The following is a 23,174-nucleotide window of genomic DNA, read 5'->3' on the forward strand; positions in this document are numbered from 1 at the left end:
TGATACTCACTCACAAACATGATTTGGTCACATACATGCACTTGCTGTCCAATTAATTAACGCCACTAATGATATCCAAAAAACAAAATGTTCAACACTAACATCACCGCTGCGTTCGTACATGTTGAATTAAGTTTACTCAACTTCTAATATTACAAGTAACATCAAACAAATTTTATTTAATTTTTTGAAATAAATAATAATATTATATTTGCCAGATAAATTAAATCATACAAATACTTGTTAAATAGTGAAAAGATATGATCCAAATTTAATTTTGAATTAAAAACTCATCGATCTTGAACAATTCACCTTTTTCAATTCGAATAGAGAATCGAGATTAGTGAGAGGACGATTGTTAATCATTGTTTAGGTGAAGAAAATGATAGATCATGGGAAAGAAATAGAGTAATAAGAAGGGTAGTCATAAAATGTGTTTGCTCCGTTTTTAATCTTAATTACGAGTATTTATAATGAATTTTTACGTGTGTCAGACATAAGATTATGACCGCTATTTATATATTAATCAAACTAAAAAGATTGGATGGTCCAACAATAAATAAATAAGCAAATTGTGCTTAATACCAACTATATGGAGAGTGAATGATTATTTAAAAACAAAAGGAGGAAATGATAATGGCAATGATTAAGACGGGTCATGCCTAATGGCATACAAAGCGGGAACTATATCCGAGTTCTAAGCCAATGCTTCTTTTAAATTAAATCAAACACCCTTTTCCTTTGACCATTGATTTGACTTCTCCCTCTCGTTGTTTCTAGTGGCCATCTCATCATAGAAAAATGTAATTATATTACATATTATAGGGTAATTATTTATTGTCACTTTTATTATTTAATTTATTTTTTATCATTTAATTATTATTTTTTAACAATTATATATAATGTTATATTTTGATCATCTGTCGTTAAAAATTAAATGATGATGTTGATGTGATACTTTTTATTTTTTCAATATTGAGATAATATTATCTTATGATGACACATTAACATCACTATTGGTTTTTTAACAATAAGTGACAAAACAAAACAAAAAAAACATTAGATGTAAATTTAAAAAAATTAATAATTAAATGACCAAAATAAATACTAAATAATATATAGGTGACCAAATAAGTAGTTTACCCTATATTATTTGCCCAATTCCTCTGCCCTTCCTTCCTTTTGTAAAAAACAAATTAACATCCAAAACTTATTTAAAAGTAATAAAGAGAGTACATTTTCTTAAGATTGATTCAAAAATTGGGTTATTCAATCAGATTTGAATCTTGATTATATATTTTAGAAAGATGAAATAAAAATATTAAATGCACAATTAAATAATAATAATAATTTAATTAGATGAAAATATAAATTGAGTTTTGAGTTCAACGTTCAATGCTTGAGTTTTTACACGAACCAACTTACTTCAGTGGTTAAATAAATTGTTATTGATCTTAGAGGTCACGAGTGCGAGCATCAGTCACTACAACAGAACGGTTGAACTTTCATTTTCAAATAGCTGAAAGTATTTAGAATATATACTACTTTATAATCATCTCAGCGTAACGATGTTAACAATGGATTTAATCAAGTTTGTTGTGTAATGACAAAGCATATTACTTTAGTCATGGTTGACACATAATTCCGAATTTGATTTTAGCCAATTCATCTCCAAATCTTTTACAAAAATAACATAATTTTCATAAAAAAAATAAAAAAATTGTAATTATGTTTAACACTTAAAATTTCAATTTATCATAACCAATTAAGCGACTTAGTGATTAAAGAGATGATAATTATCTTTAAAGGTCATTAGTTCAAGCACCAGTGACTACAGAGTATTTGAACATTCAAATGAAATTAAATGAAATCACGGCAAGCCCTCCAGCTGTTTGATTAAATGTCTCACTGATATAAAAAAAAAAAAAAACTTAAATTGCAAGCATTGAACTGCAAAAAACAAGGTTGAAGATAGTGTGCAGGCGATGGGAATCAGACGGCCGAGAATTTTAACCCCAACGCATCTCTCTCAGATTATATCAACCCAAAAGAACCCTTTAACTGCGCTCCAAATCTTCAACCAAGCCCATCAAAAATACCCCAACTATCGTCACAATGGTCCCGTTTATGCCACCATGATCAACATTCTGGGCAACTCCGGTCGAATTCTAGAGATGAAACAAGTGATCCATCAAATGAAAAACGATTCTTGTGAGTGCAAAGATTCAGTTTTTGTTGCTGCAATCATAACTTTTGCAAGTGCTGGGATGGTAAATGAGGCTTTGAATCTCTTTAACACCATTCTTCAATTCAATTGCGTAAACTTTACTGAATCTTTTAATACCATTTTGGGGACAGTGCTGAAAGAGTCTGATTTCAAAGCTGCTTATCAGCTCTTCTCGGATAATTGTTGGAGGTTGGAAGTGAAATCCAGGGTGAAATCATTGAATTTGTTAATGGAAGGGCTTTGTCGATTCAAAAAATCCGATTTCGCCTTGAATATTTTCCAGGAAATGGATTAAGGTTGTTACCCTGATAGAGAAAGATACAGAATTTTAATGAAGGGTTTATGTGATGATGGGATGTTAGTTGAGGCTAATCATTTGTTATATTCAATGTTCTGGAGGATCTCCCAAAAGGGTAGTGGTGAAGATATTGTGATTTATCGGATTTTATTGGATGCTTTATGCGATGACGGGAAGGTTGAAGAAGCTTTAGAAATCCTTGGGAAGGTTTTGAGGAAGGGTTTAAAAGCTCCGAAGAGTATTCGACGACGACTCGATTTAAAAAAATGCAGAGATGGGGAAGATACAGAAGCTACTAAACGCTTGATTCATGAAGCTTTAGTAAGAGGTGGAGTTCCTAGTATGGGTAGCTATAGTGCTATGGCCATTGATTTATATAATGAAGGTAGGGTCGATGAGGGTGATAAAGTTCTCGATGAAATGCGTAAGAGGGGTTCTTCCCATCATTGCCAATGTACGAAGCAAAGGCAGAAGCTTTGAGTAAGAAAGGGAGAGTTTGTGAAGTAATCAAAGTAATCGAAGAGGATATCAAGGAAGGAACTTGTGTTCCGAGTGTCAGATTGTATAACACCATATTGAAATGTCTTTGTGATGCGGGGGATTCGGAGTTAGCCGTTGGATACTTGAAGAAAATGACCAAGCAGGTTGGTTGTGTAGCCAGCAAAGAAAGTTGTAGCATTTTGGTTAATGGGTTGTGCAAAGATGGTAAATATGTCGAAGCAAGTCGGGTTTTGGAGGAGATGCTGATCAAATCACATCGGCCGGGTGCCGAAACTTATAATGGACTTATAAAGGGGCTTTGCTTAATAGGTAGGCAATATGAAGCTGTAATGTGGTTAGAAGAGATGGTAAGTCAGGGGATGCTGCCGGACATTTCAATATGGAAATCATTGGTTGCATCTGTGTGTTGTAAAATGAGTGACATAGAGATGTTCAGTATGAGCTCATTCTAACCCTATCACTGCATTTGTTCTCTCCCTTCCCATGCTAAAGTTGTATGGTATAAGGAAATATTGGCCAAAATTTCAGCAATTACTTTGTTTTTATCCTTTTATTCTTGAAAATCCCATCTTCAATTCTTTAGATACTTTTAGTTTTATTTAAAGATCACCAAGTTGTGGGAGGTATATGTCTATTGAGGCTGGAAATACATTCTTCAGGCTCCAACACTCCTGAACCCAAATCCGAAACGACTCTCACCTTTGAATTCGATCAGCTATCCTCCCTTGTACTTTGGAGTCCACCGGAACTCCATGAAGATGTTTGGTACACAAATTATTTTTTGTTGATGATCTATATTTGGTTAAACTAATGAAATGAAAATGACATATATCAGAATCATTTCACCTATGTATATTATTTTTTATCAGTAGTGCAATTTTCCACAAGCTATTGTTATTTGGCCATGTATAATCTTTGTTGTGTCAAGATACCTAAAACCACAACTCTCAACTACAACCTAAAACTTCGGCGTTCTAGTTTGGTGGCCAAAGGCAATTTAAAAGTAAAAAAAAAACACTGAAATGAACTGAAGATAGATGATTAAGTGAGGAATATGTTTTAGGCAAGTGGTTTAGCCCTTCCTTGTATATTTAAGCCACAAATATCAACATAATTTACCCCTTGCTACGTTCCTAATCCATCGAAAAGTTAAAGCTTGACCATTGGAAAACCAGAGCAGATTCTCTATGTAATTGTAGAAACTTTATTAAAACTTTACCACTCGTTCTTAAGATGGGCATTTCAAGTTGGATATTAGATACGATGCCACAACTCCTCCAGTTCAGCTACTGCAAAAAGTACTTGAGTTCTGTGGCTTTTTCAAAAAAATTAAAATAAACGCCCACCGTGGGGCTCGAACCCACGACCACAAGGTTAAGAGCCTTGCGCTCTACCGACTGAGCTAGACGGGCTATTTGCTCAGACAGTTTTGTTGTTAGGTAAATAAGAGATAAGAGAGTCCAGGCACAAAGTGTATAGCAGTATCCTTTCATCTATGCTACTATTAGACATCCGATGCTAGGTTAGCTTCCATCTTGACTCTCTTTGGAGGTTCAGTGCATAAGGAGAGCCTAGCTTAAAGTTCTTTCATTTTCCTCCTATATAAAAAAAATATATATATATATATATATATTCTTTCTAACAATCCGAAAACTCAAGGGCTGCAAACTCTAATCATAAAGCCTAGTGGTTGTTTACAACAAGTATTTGAAACCGAAGTGGAAAGTTTAAACATGCATGGAGAAAAAGAAACAACTTCCTTACCCGTAAGCGCTCAATGAAGAGTCTTCAATATCGAGCCAATACCAATTTATCAAAATTGAAATATATTTGGAAAAACGATCCTATAGGGAATTCGAGCCTGAAGAATGTACTTCCAGTCTCAGTAACATGAGACCTTCCACGACTTAGTGATGTAGCAATAGCTTGCTGTGGAGTGTAGGAGATTGTTTCCAGACTAGAGGGAATTAGGATCGGAATTGGAAATGATTCTCACCTTCGAGTTCGATCAGCTGATCCTTTGTGCTTTGAAGTCCACCGGAACTCGAGTAGTAAGCATACCAAAAAGTGGCCTATGTTAAAAGAATTAGCATCATTCGAGTGTTTAGGAAAATGAAGATGTTTGGTACACAAGTTATCACCACTAACAATGGACAACTTGACTCCTCACCACTTCTCTTGGTTGAAAAGGTATCAACTCTCCTACTTCCATTCCAATCTCAATATATTCCTCTACTTGATTTAATCAAAGTGTTTACTTTTCTTAAAGTAGGGTAACCTACACCAAATACCATTAAACTTTTGGCAAAAGGTACTACTTTTGCATGTTATTTGTTAGGTTTGTAGAAAAAAAAATCAGTGTGTTGTAGGATTCTTCGTTACCATGGCTAAAGGGCGATCACAAGAGCCCCAGTTCCCTGAAGATGCACGTCCACGCATTCATTTTGTGCTTCGTCAAATTTGGTTAATACCATTTACATTCACTGAATTCATTAGTTGGTGATTGCTACTCACAGTGCAGAGATGTTCACTTTCAAGAAGAATGTGGGCAGGTTGTTTCTGAGATGTCTGCTCTTGGGTTTCCTTGGTTTTTTTAATCAATGATTATGATGTTTGCAAAATTTTGAAATTGTTATAATACCATATTACGTTATTATTAATAAAATATTTTAAAAGTATATAAATTTAATTAATATTTATATGCATAATTTAAAAGTATATAAATTTAATTAATATTTAAAAACATAATTAGACATTGTCTGAGATTGTTAGATCAAATATAAATTTTTTCTTCAAAAATCAAATCAAATATATATATATATATATATATATATATTTAATATTTTTTAAATTTATTTTATTGTTAATTTCAAACTTTTTAATTAACTTTTAGATAATATTAATTTTAAAATTTAAATTTATCATTTTTCATTGATCACAATCATCACAACCATTATTTATTATAATATAATTATGAAAAATTATATATTTACTTGATAGTTAAATTTTTTTTTGTTATAATTAAATAAGATTTCTTTGTTAGAGAAATTACATAGATAGAATCCATTGCATCTGACATCAGTGTCACATGTGATGGTCTCATATGCAACCAAGAAAAATGCGCTGGCGCACGTGCATCTTGTGGAGGCCCACTCATCGGATGGCTCAGAAATAATTTGATCATCACAAGGCTAAGTCAAACTTATCAATTTGTAACCCCATCCAATTTCATTATTGTATTTCTAATTTCATTCAACAAAAAAAAAACATTCACTTGGGCCCTTTCTGAATATATTCTCATTATTAGTATGATTGTACTTTGTAATGGTTAATTTTCGTGATAGTTATGTAAATATATATTATATTTGTAATTAAACTTGTAAATTGTAACTTTAAAAGGACGTATATATTAAATTAACCTCTTAACTACAGTTAGAGTCTTTATTTATTAATTACACGGATGATCACTTATGTTTATATTTTGTTTACTTTTAATCTCTTATTTAAAAAAAACATAAGATATGTTTACTTTCATTTTTATTTAATCAAGATGTGGTCACCCTGAGTTAACTGCAATTAACAACAGTTAAATATTTTGATATAATTGCACATTTGGTCCCTGTTATTTACATATAATTAGCAGTAGTAGAGTTAACAGGGCATGGTTCTTTCTGGGCTGCTACTTCACTAAAGACAGTAGTAACAGCAGAGGGGAGATCAAAACCCTTATTTGCTGCTGCAATAACAGAACATTCTTCTATATGAATAGAAGAATTTTCAACAACTATGGCAGTGTTGACAGCAGAGACATTGTTAGTAATATCAGGATCCTGTAAAGCTTCAATGCCTTCCACTACAGGGGCTTTAGAGTTAGAAACAATAGATTCTTTTCGTTTCCATACTTGGCTAACAGTAGATGAAGGGTTTGGTTTCACGTACCCTTTTTCACTGTGACCGAAAACATTACACTTTCTACAATCTTGAGGTAGCCAAGGAACCTCAACTAGAACCGATGAAGTTTGTCCATCTTTAAGCATAACATCAACATATTTAGGAATTTTATCATTAGCCCCAATTTCGACACATACTTTAGCAAATTCCAATCTGGATTTAGACGCAGTTATAGTGTCCATGGAAATGGGAACGCCTATGGCACTGGCGACATAGCTAAGTCCAGTTTTAGAAAAAAAGCTCGAGGAGGATATTGAACAAATGAATCCAAACTGGAATTTTTGACAGATTAAAGCTTAGGGTTTTTTGATTTGGTTCCCATTTCCTTAGAATTAAGGGATTATTATGCACATGCCACGGGCCATTCTCAATCACCCAATTCGTAGCATTTTCAGAAGAGAAAGAAAATATGAACAGATTGTTACCTATTATACTTACTTGTAATGGGGAACCCTTAAGTGCTTTGCTCCATAAATTGTTTAAGATTCTTTGGATTGTGGCAAAGCTAGGAGAAACCCCGAGAATCTGTCCCACTAGCGATAGTTTCCATTAGGAAATACCTGCTTCTAAAATCTCAGGAGGAGGGAGGACGACCAGTTTACCTTCGAGAGACTTCGGAGGATAGAAATCGAGATTTTGGCCTTCTGAGCAGCCGAATAACTTCCTCCAGTCCATCAGAGGACTATTGGAAAGGAAGGAGTTGATAAAAAGAGTTGATAAATTTGGGAATGCTGTTGAGTCATGTGTTAAGGTACTATTTATTCGTAAGAAGCTCAGATCTAAGCTTCTTAGGACCCCTAAATACTTGTAAAAGCTTGAAGATATTCGTAAGAAGTTCAGATACCGTACTTAAGAAAAATGAAGCTCGTTTACATTATTATATATTTCGTTTTCAGTTCACAAAGAAGTGCATGGCTCATTACAATAGCAGCGACGTTATGGACAATGTGAGGCACCAAGGGGGTGTAGATGTTTTAGATACTCGTGTCGGATTATTACCGAGTCCGGCACCCACACCCGAATCTGACAAATATGGTGTAGCTGTGCAACTCCATCCAAATTGTTCTTTATCTCAAATTGCAAACTCCTTGTACATTTAATTGTGTGGTATGACGAACCAAAGCAGCAAAGGTGGTAGAGTTGTAATCAGTACGTCTTAATAAAATATTTAATTTTAGGAGAAAAAAGAAAATGAATGAAATTATACTGATATCATACCAACTTCTGATGATTTTTGTCAGTTCTCAAATTCCAATTGACTCATAATACATCCTCAAAATACTATATGCTTCATAATTGAAACCTCTTTGGAGGTTCAGTGCATAAGGAGAGCCTAGCTTAAAGTTCTTTCATTTTCCTCCTATATAAATATATATATATATATATATATATAACAATCCTAGTGGTTGTTTACAACAAGTATTTGAAACCGAAGTGGAAAGTTTAAACATGCATGGAGAAAAAGAAACAACTTCATTACGGCCTTACCCGTAAGCGCTCAACGAAGAGTCTTCAATATCGAGCCAATACCAATTTATCAAAATTGAAATATATTTGGAAAAACGATCCTATAGGGAATTCCAGCCTGAAGAATGTACTTCCAGTCTCAGTAACATGAGACCTTCCACGACTTAGTGATGTAGCAATAGCTTGCTGTGGAGTGTAGGAGATTGTTTCCAGACTAGAGGAAATTAGGATCGGAATTGGAAATGATTCTCACCTTCGAGTTCGATCAGCTGATCCTTTGTGCTTTGAAGTCCACCGGAACTCGAGTAGTAAGCATACCAAAAAGTGGCCTATGTTAAAAGACTTAGCATCATTCGAGTGTTTAGGAAAATGAAGATGTTTGGTACACAAGTTATCACCACTAACAATGGACAACTTGACTCCTCACCACTTCTCTTGGTTGAAAAGGTATCAACTCTCCTACTTCCATTCCAATCTCAATATATCCTCTACTTGATTTAATCAAAGTGTTTACTTTTCTTAAAGTAGGGTAACCTACACCAAATACCATTAAACTTTTGGCAAAAGGTACTACTTTTGCATGTTATTTGTTAGGTTTGTAGAAAAAAAAATCAGTGTGTTGTAGGATTCTTCGTTACCATGGCTAAAGGGCGATCACAAGAGCCCCAGTTCCCTGAAGATGCACGTCCACGAATTCATTTTTTGCTTCGTGAAATTTGGTTAATACCATTTACATTCACTGAATTCATTAGTTGGTGATTGCTACTCACAGTGCAGAGATGTTCACTTTCAAGAAGAATGTGGGCAGGTTGTTTCTGAGATGTCTACTCTTGGGTTTCCTTGGTTTTTTTAATCAATGATTATGATGTTTGCAAAATTTTGAAATTGTTATAATACCATATTACGTTATTATTAATAAAATATTTTAAAAGTATATAAATTTAATTAATATTTATATGCATAATTTAAAAGTATATAAATTTAATTAATATTTAAAAACATAATTAGACATTGTCTGAGATTGTTAGATCAAATATAAATTTTTTCTTCAAAAATCAAATCAAATATATATATTTTTAATATTTTTTAAATTTATTTTATTGTTAATTTTCAAACTTTTTAATTAACTTTTAGATAATATTAATTTAAAATTTAAATTTTTCATTTTTCATTTTTCATTGATCACAATCATCACAACCATTATTTATTAAAATATAATTATGAAAAATTATATATTTACTTGATAGTTAAATTTTTTTGTTATAATTAAATAAGATTTCTTTGTTAGAGAAATTGCATAGATAGAATCCATTGCATCTGACATCAGTATCACATGTGATGGTCTCATATGCAACCAAGAAAATGCGCTGGCACACGTGCATCTTGTGGAGGCCCACTCATCGGATGGCTCAGAAATAATTTGATCATCACAAGGCTAAGTCAAACTTATCAATTTGTAACCCCATCCAATTTCATTATTGTATTTCTAATTTCATTCAACAAAAAAAAAAACATTCACTTGGGCCCTTTCTGAATATATTCTCATTATTAGTATGATTGTACTTTGTAATGGTTAATTTTCGTGATAGTTATGTAAATATATATTATATTTGTAATTACACTTGTAAATTGTAACTTTAAAAGGACGTATATATTAAATTAACCTCTTAACTACAGTTAGAGTCTTTATTTATTAATTACACGGATGATCACTTATGTTTATATTTTGTTTACTTTTAATCTCTTATTTAAAAAAACATAAGATATGTTTACTTTCATTTTTATTTAATCAAGATGTGGTCACCCTGAGTTAGCTGCAATTAACAACAGTTAAATATTTTGATATAATTGCACATTTGGTCCTTGTTATTTACATATTCTTTCAATTTAATCATATTTTTAATAAATTAAAATAAAATTAATTTTCCAATCGAATGATGTCCCCATTGCATATGGGAATTGGGTTTTGTTGTTGTTGTTGTTGTCACCATTCGATTGAAGGACTAACTTTATTTTAATTTAATATATTTATTTCCACCAATTAAAGAGTGACATGTGTGACCCTCTGATTGAAAGAAAACATAAGAAAGCAAATTGGGACAAAAATTTTCTTATCTAATTTTTTTTATGTCATTCAATTTTTCAAACCATCTTGTCAATTCTCAAATATTCATGATCAACAAAAAAATAATCCTAACATTGAATTTTCATCCTTTAAAATCTGAGTTTAAATATCAAAATATTCATGAATGGATGGAGAGGGTTGGGTACTGACATACCTCTAAAAAATTTTAATTTTCTTATATTTTAGGTATTTTATTTATATTTTTTAACTATCTAATTTCGTACTTGAGAGGGTACAATTGCCCCACCACCTCCCACCGTTCCACGTATCATCATTGGGCAGAGTTATTTAAATAAACGAAGAAGATGAATTGTAAGAGAAATAGGACGAGAGATTGAAATTTTTGAGTTTTTATTCAAATATTTGATGATTATTTCGAATCAGGGTTAAATTTATTAAATTATTTAAAATTGAAATTAAATTAATATATTGCATAGATATAAGGAGTTAAAATTATCATTATACTGAATCATGTTACTATTTTCGTTAAATTTTTAACATCCGGTGACCGCAATAAAAAAACGTAACATCAACGTCTATTAAAAGATAGTGATAAACTAAGAACTTAATAATAATTTCGTGACCAATTAGATAGTTTACCCTTGTTTTTTAAATGAGTTATGTAGTAGTATGGGCGTATTGGGTCGAATATAAAGGCTGATCTTGTGACATGTTTATAGGGTAAGGAGTGGAGATATATAAGCATCGACTAATCGACCTATGTAGTCAGCCAATATAAGGGTAATTAGTTTTGGCCCGTTTTCAACCTTGAGGAAAGGCCTCGGTTTTGATACCCAAACTTCAGCTATTCAAAGATATATTATCGTATCTCTAGAAATTTTAAATTTATATATAATTTATTTATTTTTTATGTGCTTTATAAATAATATAATTTCACATTTTCTTAAAATTTTATAATTTGGATCATAAAAAATGTTAATATGATTCATTAAATTTATACCTCTTAACATACAATTTTGTATTCGTCTCGGTCCAAACCTAACAATAAGTTGTGAAGGAAATCCAACGTCCCAACGCTGAAGGAACATTTTTAGGACAACAATCACAGTTTTACTTATGATTCATATATATATATATATATCAATTATACCAAAACTTCATTGAAATAACATCCGATTGAGTGAATTGTGGAGAAAATAATTGCATATTGCTGCTGTTGCCTTCTTCTTGGTGTAGGGATTCAGATATTATGTATTCCATTGATGTACAATCAAATATCTTCAGTTGGTTAAGCCCATGAAGTCTCATCAACATACCCAACGGAAAAACATTCAATAGCTTAGGACAACCCATCAACGTAATGGAAGTTAATTTGGAAAAGGATTAGTGAACAAGTTGGTTGGGCCATAGCCTTTCCAAGTAGTCCATGTATGCAATATGCAATTCCTCTAGCACAGGAAATATCACCTACATGTGTGCATGAATAATTCATTCCAATGTATTAGTTAATATATATTAACATAGAAGAGAGAAGAAAACATAACACCAAGATATTTAGGTTAAGAAAATTGGATTTCTTACCATAAAATATGTTTAACTAAAAACTGAAGATTAATACATACCTTCTCATTGAAAAGATATTGTGGCTGATCAAATGAGATATTGCCACTGCTCTTTACAGCAATATTTGTATCATCATAAAGCAATGTCTTCAAAGCAGGACATGACCCTATCTTCAATTTCCTTAGAGAGGGAAATTCAATTGAAATATTATTTCCATAGCAAAATCTTTTTAGTTTGGGAAGTTGAGAGAGCACCGACGAGTCAAGTTTAGGGAACAGACTGCTAATCATTTCTTCTTCTCCTAATACTCCTTGTATTACCTCTTCAAATTCATCACAATGATCAACATTAAGTGGTTTGAGTTGAACAAAGCTTTTAACCATGGATGGAGTGAATACATACTTCAATTCATTGAATTTATCCACGGTGAAATGTGTTAAACTTTGAACACCAAAAGACATTACAGAAAGCTTATCATCATTCCATATCTTTTCAATGCCACTCACTTCGTACAATCACAACATCTCCAACGCAGGACATGAAACCTGCAAATTACAAGGAGATTGAAAGACGTCTGAAGGCAGCAATGACTAAATGAAACGGTGGCGATGTCTAAATGCGATGGTGACACCGACAAGGATGCAAGTTAGGGTTAGAGAAGAGTGATCTTTCAGGAGAAAAATATATTTTTAGGCTTTTTATGATGAGGGTGAAAAAATAAAATTTTAAAAGTATAGAGGTTAAATTTAAAATTGATATTCTTTTAACGTGTTAGATCATTAAATTATCAAGATTTAACGATTCAATGATCAAAATATAATAAATTTACAATATATGTGACTAAATTGTTACTTTTTCAAAAATAGAAACAAAAATAAAACAGACCAAAAATATAAATGATCATCAATGTAATTAACCTTTGTTGAACATTTATTATTATTTTTTACAAATTATAAATCTAGACACTAATCTTTGAACTTTAATCATTTCAAGAGTTTTGCAGCCTCATGATCCAATTATATAAAGAATGTCATGGATTAGAACAAGTTGACGGTTAAAGGGATGAAGAGAGACGAACTTAATTTAAGACCATTGTTGATGCTCGTCTTCATTTTTGTATTGCATTTAAGCTTATGAATCATGGTAAAGATTTCAGCTCCAACAAAAACAAGAAGAAGAACAAGAAAGGTATAAATAGATATACCTATCTTTTATGCATCGATGGAATCAACTGTAGTGTGTTATCTTTTGCTTCAACAGATTAGAAATGATGAATGGTGTTGTTCTGTTTGTTGCAGATTTTAGTGAAATGTTTGGTTCGTTAGAAAACGCAAAGAATGGTCATGGTGTTGTTTTCTTTGTCGTCTCCAGTTGACATTACAATACAAGACTGGTAAAATTGCAGTCATATTTGAAAAATCTATATTTCAATTCACCAGTAAACAAAATGATTCTCGCATTTGTTGTGGGAATCATCAAACAGAAACGGTGGTGATGATCCACCTTTCCGGTAGTACTTTTCCTTTTAATTTTTCTTAGGTTCGAATTTCTTTTATCTCTCGGGTTCGATAAACCTGTATCTCTATTTTTTACCTATCTTGTTATTTTTCTTCTTGTTCTCTTTTATTTACTTTATGTTTTTTTTTGGATAAATCAAAATTTTATTATCCAAAGAGCAGTGTTCAACTACAAAATAAAATCAACCAATCAATACAAAAGAATTATACACAGCTATTACAAAAGCAAAGATTAATTAAGTAATACCCCAAGCAATACATAGGTTTGAATTAATTATATCAGCTCTATTAATACTTTTACCCTTAAGTTGGATTCGCACAGCTTCAATAATAACGTTGAGCAATTCATCTGTAGATCTGTGACGGCCTTGGAAGATTCTGTGATTCCTTTCCTCCCACAATGTGTAAATATAGGTTGTCCAAGAAATCTTCAGAATTGTGATGAGTAAGGATTTCCCTTTCCAAGTTGAAGAAGCCCAATTAACCATTTCTTCCCAAGTTGAGGAAGTATTCTTCATACCATTAAGCGATAAGACTGAGCTCCAAAGTCAAGCAGCAAGAGTGCATTGGCAAAAAATATGGTTTCTTGTTTCTTATTCGTCTCTGCAGTTAACACAGGTCTCATCAGTTGAAATTCCCATTTTGAGCAGCCGATCTCTAGTTGGTAATATGTTTAACAAAGACATCCAAGCAATCAAACTGAATTTAGGAATGTGCATTGGAAACCAAATAAGATTCTGCCAAGGAACTTTCTCCCTTTTGATACGGATAGATTCCCAAATATCTCTTAGTCTAAGAGAACTTGAAGAGGAGAAGATGCTGAGGGCAGTAGGACGCAATTTAAGAAGTCTATTAATACTCCAGCTCACATTAGAACCTGCAAAAAAAATCCAAAAATCTTGATCTTTGAAAACATAAGTATTTAACCAAGCCACCCAAAGCGAGTCATGACCCGCTAAGATTTTCCTAATAAGATTAATAGAACACGCTATGTTCCAGATTTTAGAGTTTTTTAGGACAAGGCCACCTTCGGCGTTAGAGAAGCAGATAAAATCCCAACTTACTCGAGCACCTTTGGCAGGCTTGTCGTCACATTTCCAGAAAAATCTAGAGCAGAGTTGGTCCACTTTAGCAAGAATAGAATTAGGAAGGATAAGCTGTCTGCACCAATAATTCGAGACGCTGAAAAGGACAGAGTGGATTAGTTCAAGTCTGCTAGCGTAGCTCAAATTTCTAGCAGACCAATGGTAAAGCCTCTGTTTAATTTTTTTCAATAAGCACGACACAATCCTTCTCAGTAAGTTTACGAGTAACAAGAGAAATACCTAAGTATCTCACAGGTAAGCTACCTTTTTTGAAACCAGAAATATGTTGAAATAAATCCACTGATCTTAGAGAACAACCAGCAGAAAATAATTCACATTTGGAGGAATTTAGGTGGATCCCATAGATTTCATAAAAAAGTTCAAGAACACTTAAGACACCCATAATAGAGTCAACATTACCCTTACAGAAGATCATTAAGTCATCAGCAAAAGAAATATGGGTTAGGCCAATCCTTTTGCATTTAGGGTGGTAACCAAACACTCCTTTGGCAGCAGCCAAATTAAGCATCTTAGATAAAACATGCATGACAAGAACAAAAAGAGTAGGGGAGAGAGGATCACCCTGCCTTAAACCCCTATCTCCCTTGAAATAACCAATAAGAGAGCTGTTAAAAGAGATGGAATACCTAGCTTGAGTGAAACAAGTCTCAATCCAAGCAATAAATCTTGGAGGAAGATTGAGGGCTATGAGAATAGAGGAAATAAAGTCCCAATGGAGGGAGTCAAAAGCCTTATGAAGGTCAATCTTCATAGAACATCTAGGAGAAATATAATTCCTATAATAACCTTTGACCAATTCTTGGGCGAGAAGGTTATTATCAACAATGCTCCTACCCTTGAAGAATGCAGTTTGGTTTAAAGAGATAATATCAGGGAGAAATTTCGCCAATCGTTTAACTAAAATTTTAGTGATGGCTTTGTAAAAAACTGAACAACAAGAGATAGGTTTGTAATCTTTAACAACTCGAGGATTTGGAACTTTGGGAACAAGGGCAATGACAATGGAATTAAATCCAGAGTACATGAAAATGTTATGGAAAAAATACTTAACAGCAGCCAAGACTTCGTCTCTCACAATAGACCAAGCCTTCTTGAAGAAACAGGGAGAATAACCATCAGGTCCAGGGGCTTTATCGTTCCCTTGACTGAAAAAATCATCTTGAATTTCTTTATTAGTAATATCCTTAACAAGAGCAGAAGCAGCTTCAGAAGGGAGAGAAAAATTCAACAGCTCTTTAAGGGAAGAAGGATCAATGCTTTTAACTCTGTTGTCAACAGAACCAAGCAAGTTAGAAAAAGATGAAGTAACTTCCTTAGCCATATCATCCTAAGATTCCAAACGATTGTCGTTATCATCAATAAGAGCCCGAATGTTGTCTCTCTTGTTCTTAAAAGCAAGAATTTAATAGAAGAATTTAGTGTTCTTATCACCATTTTTAATCCACTGAATTTTTGCCTTTTGTTTAAGGAACAAATTTTCAGCTTCTTCAAGAGTCTTCAGCTCATCTTGAATGATAATCTCCTTTTCAGTACCATTCTCACCTTTTAAGGTACGGAGTTGTTGCAATTTCAGCTCCGCTCTTTTAACTTTCACTTGATTAGGGAGATTATTGAAGTTTTTATTGTTAAACTCTTTAAGGGCAACTTTGAGTCTTTTAAGCTTAGTAAAGAGGACACACATAAGATTACCAGGAGCATTAGGGAGCCACAAGTTCCTCACAATATTCAAGAAGTAAGGGTGACCAGACCAGAAATTAAAAAATTTGAACTGTTTTGGTTTATTAAAAGGAGACTCTTTGGCAAGGTTGACAATAGCCATACAGTGGTCAGAGATACCAGGAGCTAGGAATTCCACAAAAGAGAGAGGAAAGGAAGAAGCCCAGTAAGAATTAATAAGAACCCTATCAAGCTTCCTAGCAAGGAAAAAATCTTTCTGCTTGTTACTCCAAGTGAAAGTAGGACCAAAGAAAGGGTGATCAAGAAGATCTAACTATTGAATAGAATCTTGGAAATCTTTCATATCAGCAGTAATATAGTGACTGAGAAAATCATGATCAGAACTTTCATAAGAATGTAAGAAAGTATTAAAATCATCACCAATTATCCAGGGGAACTGACAAACAGAAGAATTTACATGTTTTAATTGGTGCCATAAATGCCTCCTAACAATTCCATTGTTGCTACCATAAATAGCAGATAAGAAAAAAGGGGAGCCATTGTAGGAGCCCTTAACAGTGATAATTTGGTCAGAAACAAAAATAACATTGAAATTAAGACCTTTTTTCCAAAGCAACCAAATTCTACCATTAATAGCATAGTCGTAATTTGAACTGATATTCCACTTAGGGAATTTAGAATTTAAAATTTTCTCAGAATTTTCAACTTTAACTCTAGTCTCCAATAAGCATAAAACGTCTACTTTATTCTGAGTAGCTCTATGGATCACTTTTTCTTGTTTGAGAGGATTGTTAAGTCCTCTTATGTTCCAAAAGCTTAAATTCATTGGGAAGGAGAAGATCCCATTTCACCCCCCACATTTAGACTTTTAGATTTTTCAACTAGGTCTTTCTTTTTTGATTTTATTTCATTTACCAGAGTTGCTACTCCCAAAGAAGAAGTTCTTACTTTTCTTTGTTGGTTATCTAAGAAAGTAGGGATATCATCAACTGAGTTTAATAGTTCGAATCTTTTCTTTGAACCAGCGAGAGGGACTTTAGAGTTAACCTTTGGAGGTATTCCTCTACCCTTTTTAATATGAGCAGATTGAGTAGAAACAACTTCTAAATTTTAAGTGTTTTCAGAAATGTTTTTAGGATTTACAACAGCAGAGCCATTGGAAATATTAGAAGTAAATTCATTTTCAGTAATAGCAGGTTGTGTCTCAATGCTAGTGCTACTTTTATCACTATTAAACCCAACAGTTATAAAGGACTTTGAAACTTTAACTTCAGAGTACTGAATATTACTAGAGGAATTAGCAGTAGTAGAGTTAACAGGGCATGGTTCTTTCTGGGCTGCTACTTCACTAAAGACAGTAGTAACAGCAGAGGGGAGATCAGAACCCTTATTTGCTGCTGCAATAACAGAACATTCTTCTATATGAATAGAAGAATTTTCAACAACTATGGCAGTGTTGACAGCAGAGACATTGTTAGTAATATCAGGATCCTGTAAAGCTTCAATGCCTTCCACTACAGGGGATTTAGAGTTAGAAACAATAGATTCTTTTCGTTTCCATACTTGGCTAACAGTAGATGAAGGGTTTGGTTTCACGTACCCTTTTTCACTGTGATCGAAAATATTACACTTTCTACAATCTTGAGGTAGCCAAGGAACCTCAACTAGAACCGATGAAGTTTGTCCATCTTTAAACATAACATCAACATATTTAGGAATTTTATCATTAGCCCCAATTTCGACACATACTTTAGCAAATTCCAATCTGGATTTAGACGCAGTTATAGTGTCCATGGAAATGGGAACGCCTATGGCACTGGCGACATAGCTAAGTCCAGTTTTAGAAAAAAGCTCGAGGGGGATATTGAACAAATGAATCCAAACTGGAATTTTTGACAGATTAAAGCTTAGGGTTTTTTTGATTTGGTTCCCATTTCCTTAGAATTTAGGGATTATTATGCACATGCCACGGGCCATTCTCAATCACCCAATTCGTAGCATTTTCAGAAGAGAAGGAAAATATGAACAGATTGTTACCTATTATACTTACTTGTAATCGGGAACCCTTAAGTGCTTTGCTCCATAAATTGTTTAAGATTCTTTGGATTGTGGCAAAGCTAGGAGAAACCCCGAGAATCTGTCCCACTAGCGATAGTTTCCATTCGGAAATACCGGCTTCTAAAATCTCAGGAGGAGGGAGGACGACCAGTTTACCTTCGAGAGACTTCGGAGGATAGAAATCGAGATTTTGGCCTTCTGAGCAGCCGAATAACTTCCTCCAGTCCATCAGAGGACTCGTGGAAAGGAAGGAGTTGATAAAAAGAGTTGATAAATTTGGGAATGTTGTTGAGTCATGTGTTAAGGCACTATTTATTCGTAAGAAGCTCAGATCTAAGCTTCTTAGGACCCCTAAATACTTGTAAAAGCTTAAAGATATTCGTAAGAAGTTCAGATACCGTACTTAAGAAAAATGAAGCTCGTTTACATTATTATATATTTCGTTTTCAGTTCACAAAGAAGTGCATGGCTCATTACAATAGCAGCGACGTTATGAACAATGTGAGGCACCAAGGGGGTGTAGATGTTTTAGATACTCGTGTCGGATTATTACCGAGTCCGGCACCCACACCCGAATCTGACAAATATGGTGTAGCTATGCAACTCCATCCAAATTGTTCTTTCTCTCAAATTGCAAACTCCTTGTACATTTAATTGTGTGGTATAACGAACCAAAGCAGCAAAGGTGGTAGAGTTGTAATCAGTACGTCTTAATAAAATATTTAATTTTAGGAGAAAAAAGAAAATGAATGAAATTATACTGATATCATACCAACTTCTGATGATTTTTGTCAGTTCTCAAATTCCAGTTGACTCATAATACATCCTCAAAATACTATATGCTTCATAATTTCAAGCCAATGTCTTCCGCCTACCCAAAAGTGTCAACTTCAATTATTTCCACTTACTACACTTCAAATTTTACCTATTGTTATTCTTGCGTTGGGAGGGTGAGAGCCATTCTCCACTACATAAGAACATCGATCACGACCAGTTGGTAAAATACAAGGAGATCGAACGACGGCTGAAGGTAACAATGGCTAAATGCAATTGCGACGATGGCTAATGATGCAAGTTAGGGTTAGAGAAGAAGTTGTTTTTTAGGAGACAAATATACTTAGGTTTTTTATGATGAGGGTTAAAAAAATAAAATTTTAAAAGTTTCAGTGGTTAAATTCAAAATTAATATTCTTTTAGCGTGCTAGATCACTGAAGAGTCCCTCATCAATTTGGGGAGATTGAGGCGTTACTTAATGAAACAGATGCCAAAATCACGTTCAGGTCGAAAAGGTGTGGGCTGAAAAGTTTGGGCTTCATCAATTAGGGGGTTTATTTTTTAGTTTTTATCGAATTAACCGATCGAACCGAATTAGTTCGGTTAATTCGGTCGGCCACCGAATTAGTTCGGTCAAGGAACGGTTAATACTTTTTTCAATACTCGGTTAATTCGGTTCAAAATAAGTTAATTAACGGAATTAACCAAATTTATTAAATATTAAATTATTATATATATTAAATACATATTTTAAGTTCAAATTTTAACTCATAAAATTTTTTAACCACACTATACTCATTAAATTATCAATACCTAATTAAATTTTAACTCAAATAAAAAAACTTCTATTATATTCAAATTAATCTAATTACAAATTATTAAAAATATTCGGGTTAATTCGGTTAACTGACCGAAATAACCAAACTTTATTCGGTTTGGTTAATATTTTCAAAAAAAAATTCGGTTTGGTTAACGGTTAGAGAAAAAAAGTTTGGTTAATTCGATTAATGGAAATTCGGCCGGTGGCCGAATTAACCGTTTGAACACCCCTATCATCAGCCGACGAATGTGATGATTGACAACTGTAGACTAGATGGCCAATAAGCTCATCCATTAAGTTTTTAACGGCATGATACTAAAATAAAACAAAAATTAAATATTATGTATGTATTTGAAAAAAAATAAAAGTTTAGGTACTAAAACGGACCAAAACTTATAGTTTAAGTACTAACCAGATAGTGTACCTTAAGTAATATTGTTCGACTCGAGCCACCTAAGGGAAGATCATTTCTTTTTCATTGGAACCACTTCTTGATCAGTTTATTAATATCAAGTAGTTTTTAAATAATTTAAGGTGATTACAAGATAATATATCTCTTTAAAATTCATACCACAGTATTTCAAGTGTTTGAAGATTTGGTAAGGATAGCAAGGGGAACAAGTAGGATGGAAACACGGTTAATTGCCTTGGATGAATATACCTTATTCACTCAAAACAGGGATTGTTGACATTCACCCACTCTTATCTTCTTCAACGAAATCCAATTTATAGTAAGCATTTTCTGATGGATACCCTTAGATTTGGCAGTTATATAGGAGTTAAGGATGTCATACGTGGAAGTTCGAATGAAATAACATCCGATTGACTGAATTGTGGAGAAAATAAATGTATACTGTTGTTGCCCTCTTCTTGGGGTAGGGACTCAAATCTTATATATTCCAGTGATGTACAATCAACATACTCAACCGAAAAATATTCAATAGCTTAGGGCAACCCATCAACATAATGGAAGTTAGTTTGGAAAAGGAATACTGAACAAGTTGGTTCCCCCCAATACCATTGATGAAAGCTTTTGTAAACTCTAATGTCTCACTTAGATTATGATGAATCGAAAGATGATAAATGTATGATTTGCAGCCATTTTTAATTAGTGAGATAAAAAGAAATAAAGAAGGAATAAAATTATAGTCGTTGGGAAGTGGAGAATCAGGATGAAGCTCAATCCCATATCAAGTGAGAAATAGGAGGGACCATGAGCTGGAGTTAATAAATAAGAGGCACATAGCTCCATTTAAACATACTTACCTGGATGGGGTCTATGGGAGATCAATAAGGCCCATGACCTAGGTCAGTGATCTCCACTGCACTTGGGAGAGGTGCTCGCCTAAGGTCTCCACATGTGGGAGAGCCTACATCATAATTTGTGGCAGTGGGGGCTTGCGTTCGCGCAGCCCTCGTCCAATGTTAGTTTGAACATTTTGCTTCGATCATGGGCTAATAAATGCTCGATTTTGTATGATAATCCGCCGCTTTTTCCTTCTTTAATACATTTAAAAATTAAAATTGATACATTGCTAACCTCATCCAGAATGTTGAATCTGCCGATGAATCACTTTGGGAACCTAACACTGATGGTCGGTGCTGAAGAATACGACAGTGGTAATGGAACACAGTAAAAATTAAAAAACAATGAAATGAAGGTTCAAATGGAAATTGACTAGTACATGAGGATGGAATTGAATTCTTTATATAATTCCGTCCCAAAGTTGAGTTGAGGCATATATGTAAGCCTTGAAGTTGCATTTTTTTGTTAGGGTAAAGACATCTTGATACTCGAATTCTTATGACTAGAACGGAGGTAACTCAACCTCAAATTATTCTTTGGGAGCTCCGTCCCTGATACATAGATAGTGTCGGTGCAAGCATGGGTTGGTAAATTAGTTTTGTTAGACCAAATTCATATCTGCAGAATCTCAATTACGTATCAAATGGTAATATTATTCACATCACACATCTCTGGTCCAGTTGGATCTGAAACAAGAAATATTATCAAGTCATGACAACTTCCATGTAGTTTCAAACACCGGTATATGCACACAAATGTTTCAAAAATTGATACCTTTGGTGTTAGGACAATGTTAACTCTCTGATCAGAAACCATGCATGTCGGAATGTTTTAATCCGGGAGATAGTAATACAACTTCTAAGAGGATAAACGACAAACATATACACAACAAATTAAGCGTTGCTTAACGGTTGCCTAAAATGTTTGGAAAAAATGCCAACCAATTAGATTAGATGGGCCAAAAGTTTGTACCAATACCAAGCTTATCTTCAAGTCAGCATTTGGGAACAAAATGTAAGAGCATAAAAACCAAACCACCATCATAGACATAGTTGTCTTCTGAAAAACAACGTACTTCTGAATTATTCATACTGCGACTAACATCGCCAGTAACTGAGTTTGTCGAGACATATAACTTCCACATACTTCAATGATTCCAATGTGTAGTTGTTTAAATGCAAGATATTTCTTTTTATAAATTCCTATTTATGTTATATGTTTTATATGTGTTTTATGTCATACTTGAGTTGACATATGACACCCAAACCAATGGCTAGATTGACAGAACAATATATAATACTAATACTTTAAGGATTCAAGTAGAATATTTTAAAATTTGAATAGTACTTTAGAATTTATAACATAATTTAAGTGTATTTAATACAATTTTATTAGACGTTAATGGACTATAGCTTGATTAAACCAATTTGATAGTTTAGTGACTTAATCGATAAAATGTTTTGTTCAATAGTTAAAATAGAACCTACCCATGATTTAGTGATCTTAGGGTGCGTTTGGTTCACGGAATATAAGATTACCAGCGGGAATAAGATTATCGGTGGGAATAAGATTACTAGGAATGTTGTATTTTGTGTTTGATTCGTTTAGCATGAATGTAAGATTACAGTGTTTGGTTAAAGGAATAAAAGATTATTGGAATGCATATTTTATCAAATTATCCTTATTATATATTTGTTTTTTAACAAGTTGAATTCTACTATAATTTTAGTATAATTAATTTATATATTTTCTTAAAAAAATTTAAATTCATAAAATTTATATAATTTTTTTTTACAAAATTGAAAAGATAAATAGGTTTAAC

The 23,174-nt window shown here is 33.3% G+C and overlaps 2 non-coding genes and 1 pseudogene across 2 annotated transcripts; 2 read left to right on the forward strand and 1 right to left on the reverse strand.

Annotated features, from left to right (window-relative positions):
* The first annotated feature begins 1,985 nt into the window (after positions 1 to 1,985).
* LOC120213897 lies at positions 1,986 to 3,478 on the forward strand (annotated as a pseudogene).
* Positions 3,479 to 4,365: 887 nt separating this feature from the next.
* TRNAK-CUU lies at positions 4,366 to 4,438 on the reverse strand. Its single transcript has one exon. It is a non-coding gene; the product is annotated as a tRNA-Lys (tRNA).
* Positions 4,439 to 21,304: 16,866 nt separating this feature from the next.
* LOC120214076 lies at positions 21,305 to 21,465 on the forward strand. The gene has a single exon (XR_005524835.1). It is a non-coding gene; the product is annotated as a U1 spliceosomal RNA (small nuclear RNA).
* Positions 21,466 to 23,174: the final 1,709 nt, after the last annotated feature.

This window comes from Hibiscus syriacus, unplaced genomic scaffold (assembly GCF_006381635.1).
Source record: "Hibiscus syriacus cultivar Baekdansim isolate YM2019G1 unplaced genomic scaffold, ASM638163v2 tig00000738_pilon, whole genome shotgun sequence".
In the NCBI taxonomy this organism is placed as follows: domain Eukaryota; kingdom Viridiplantae; phylum Streptophyta; class Magnoliopsida; order Malvales; family Malvaceae; genus Hibiscus; species Hibiscus syriacus.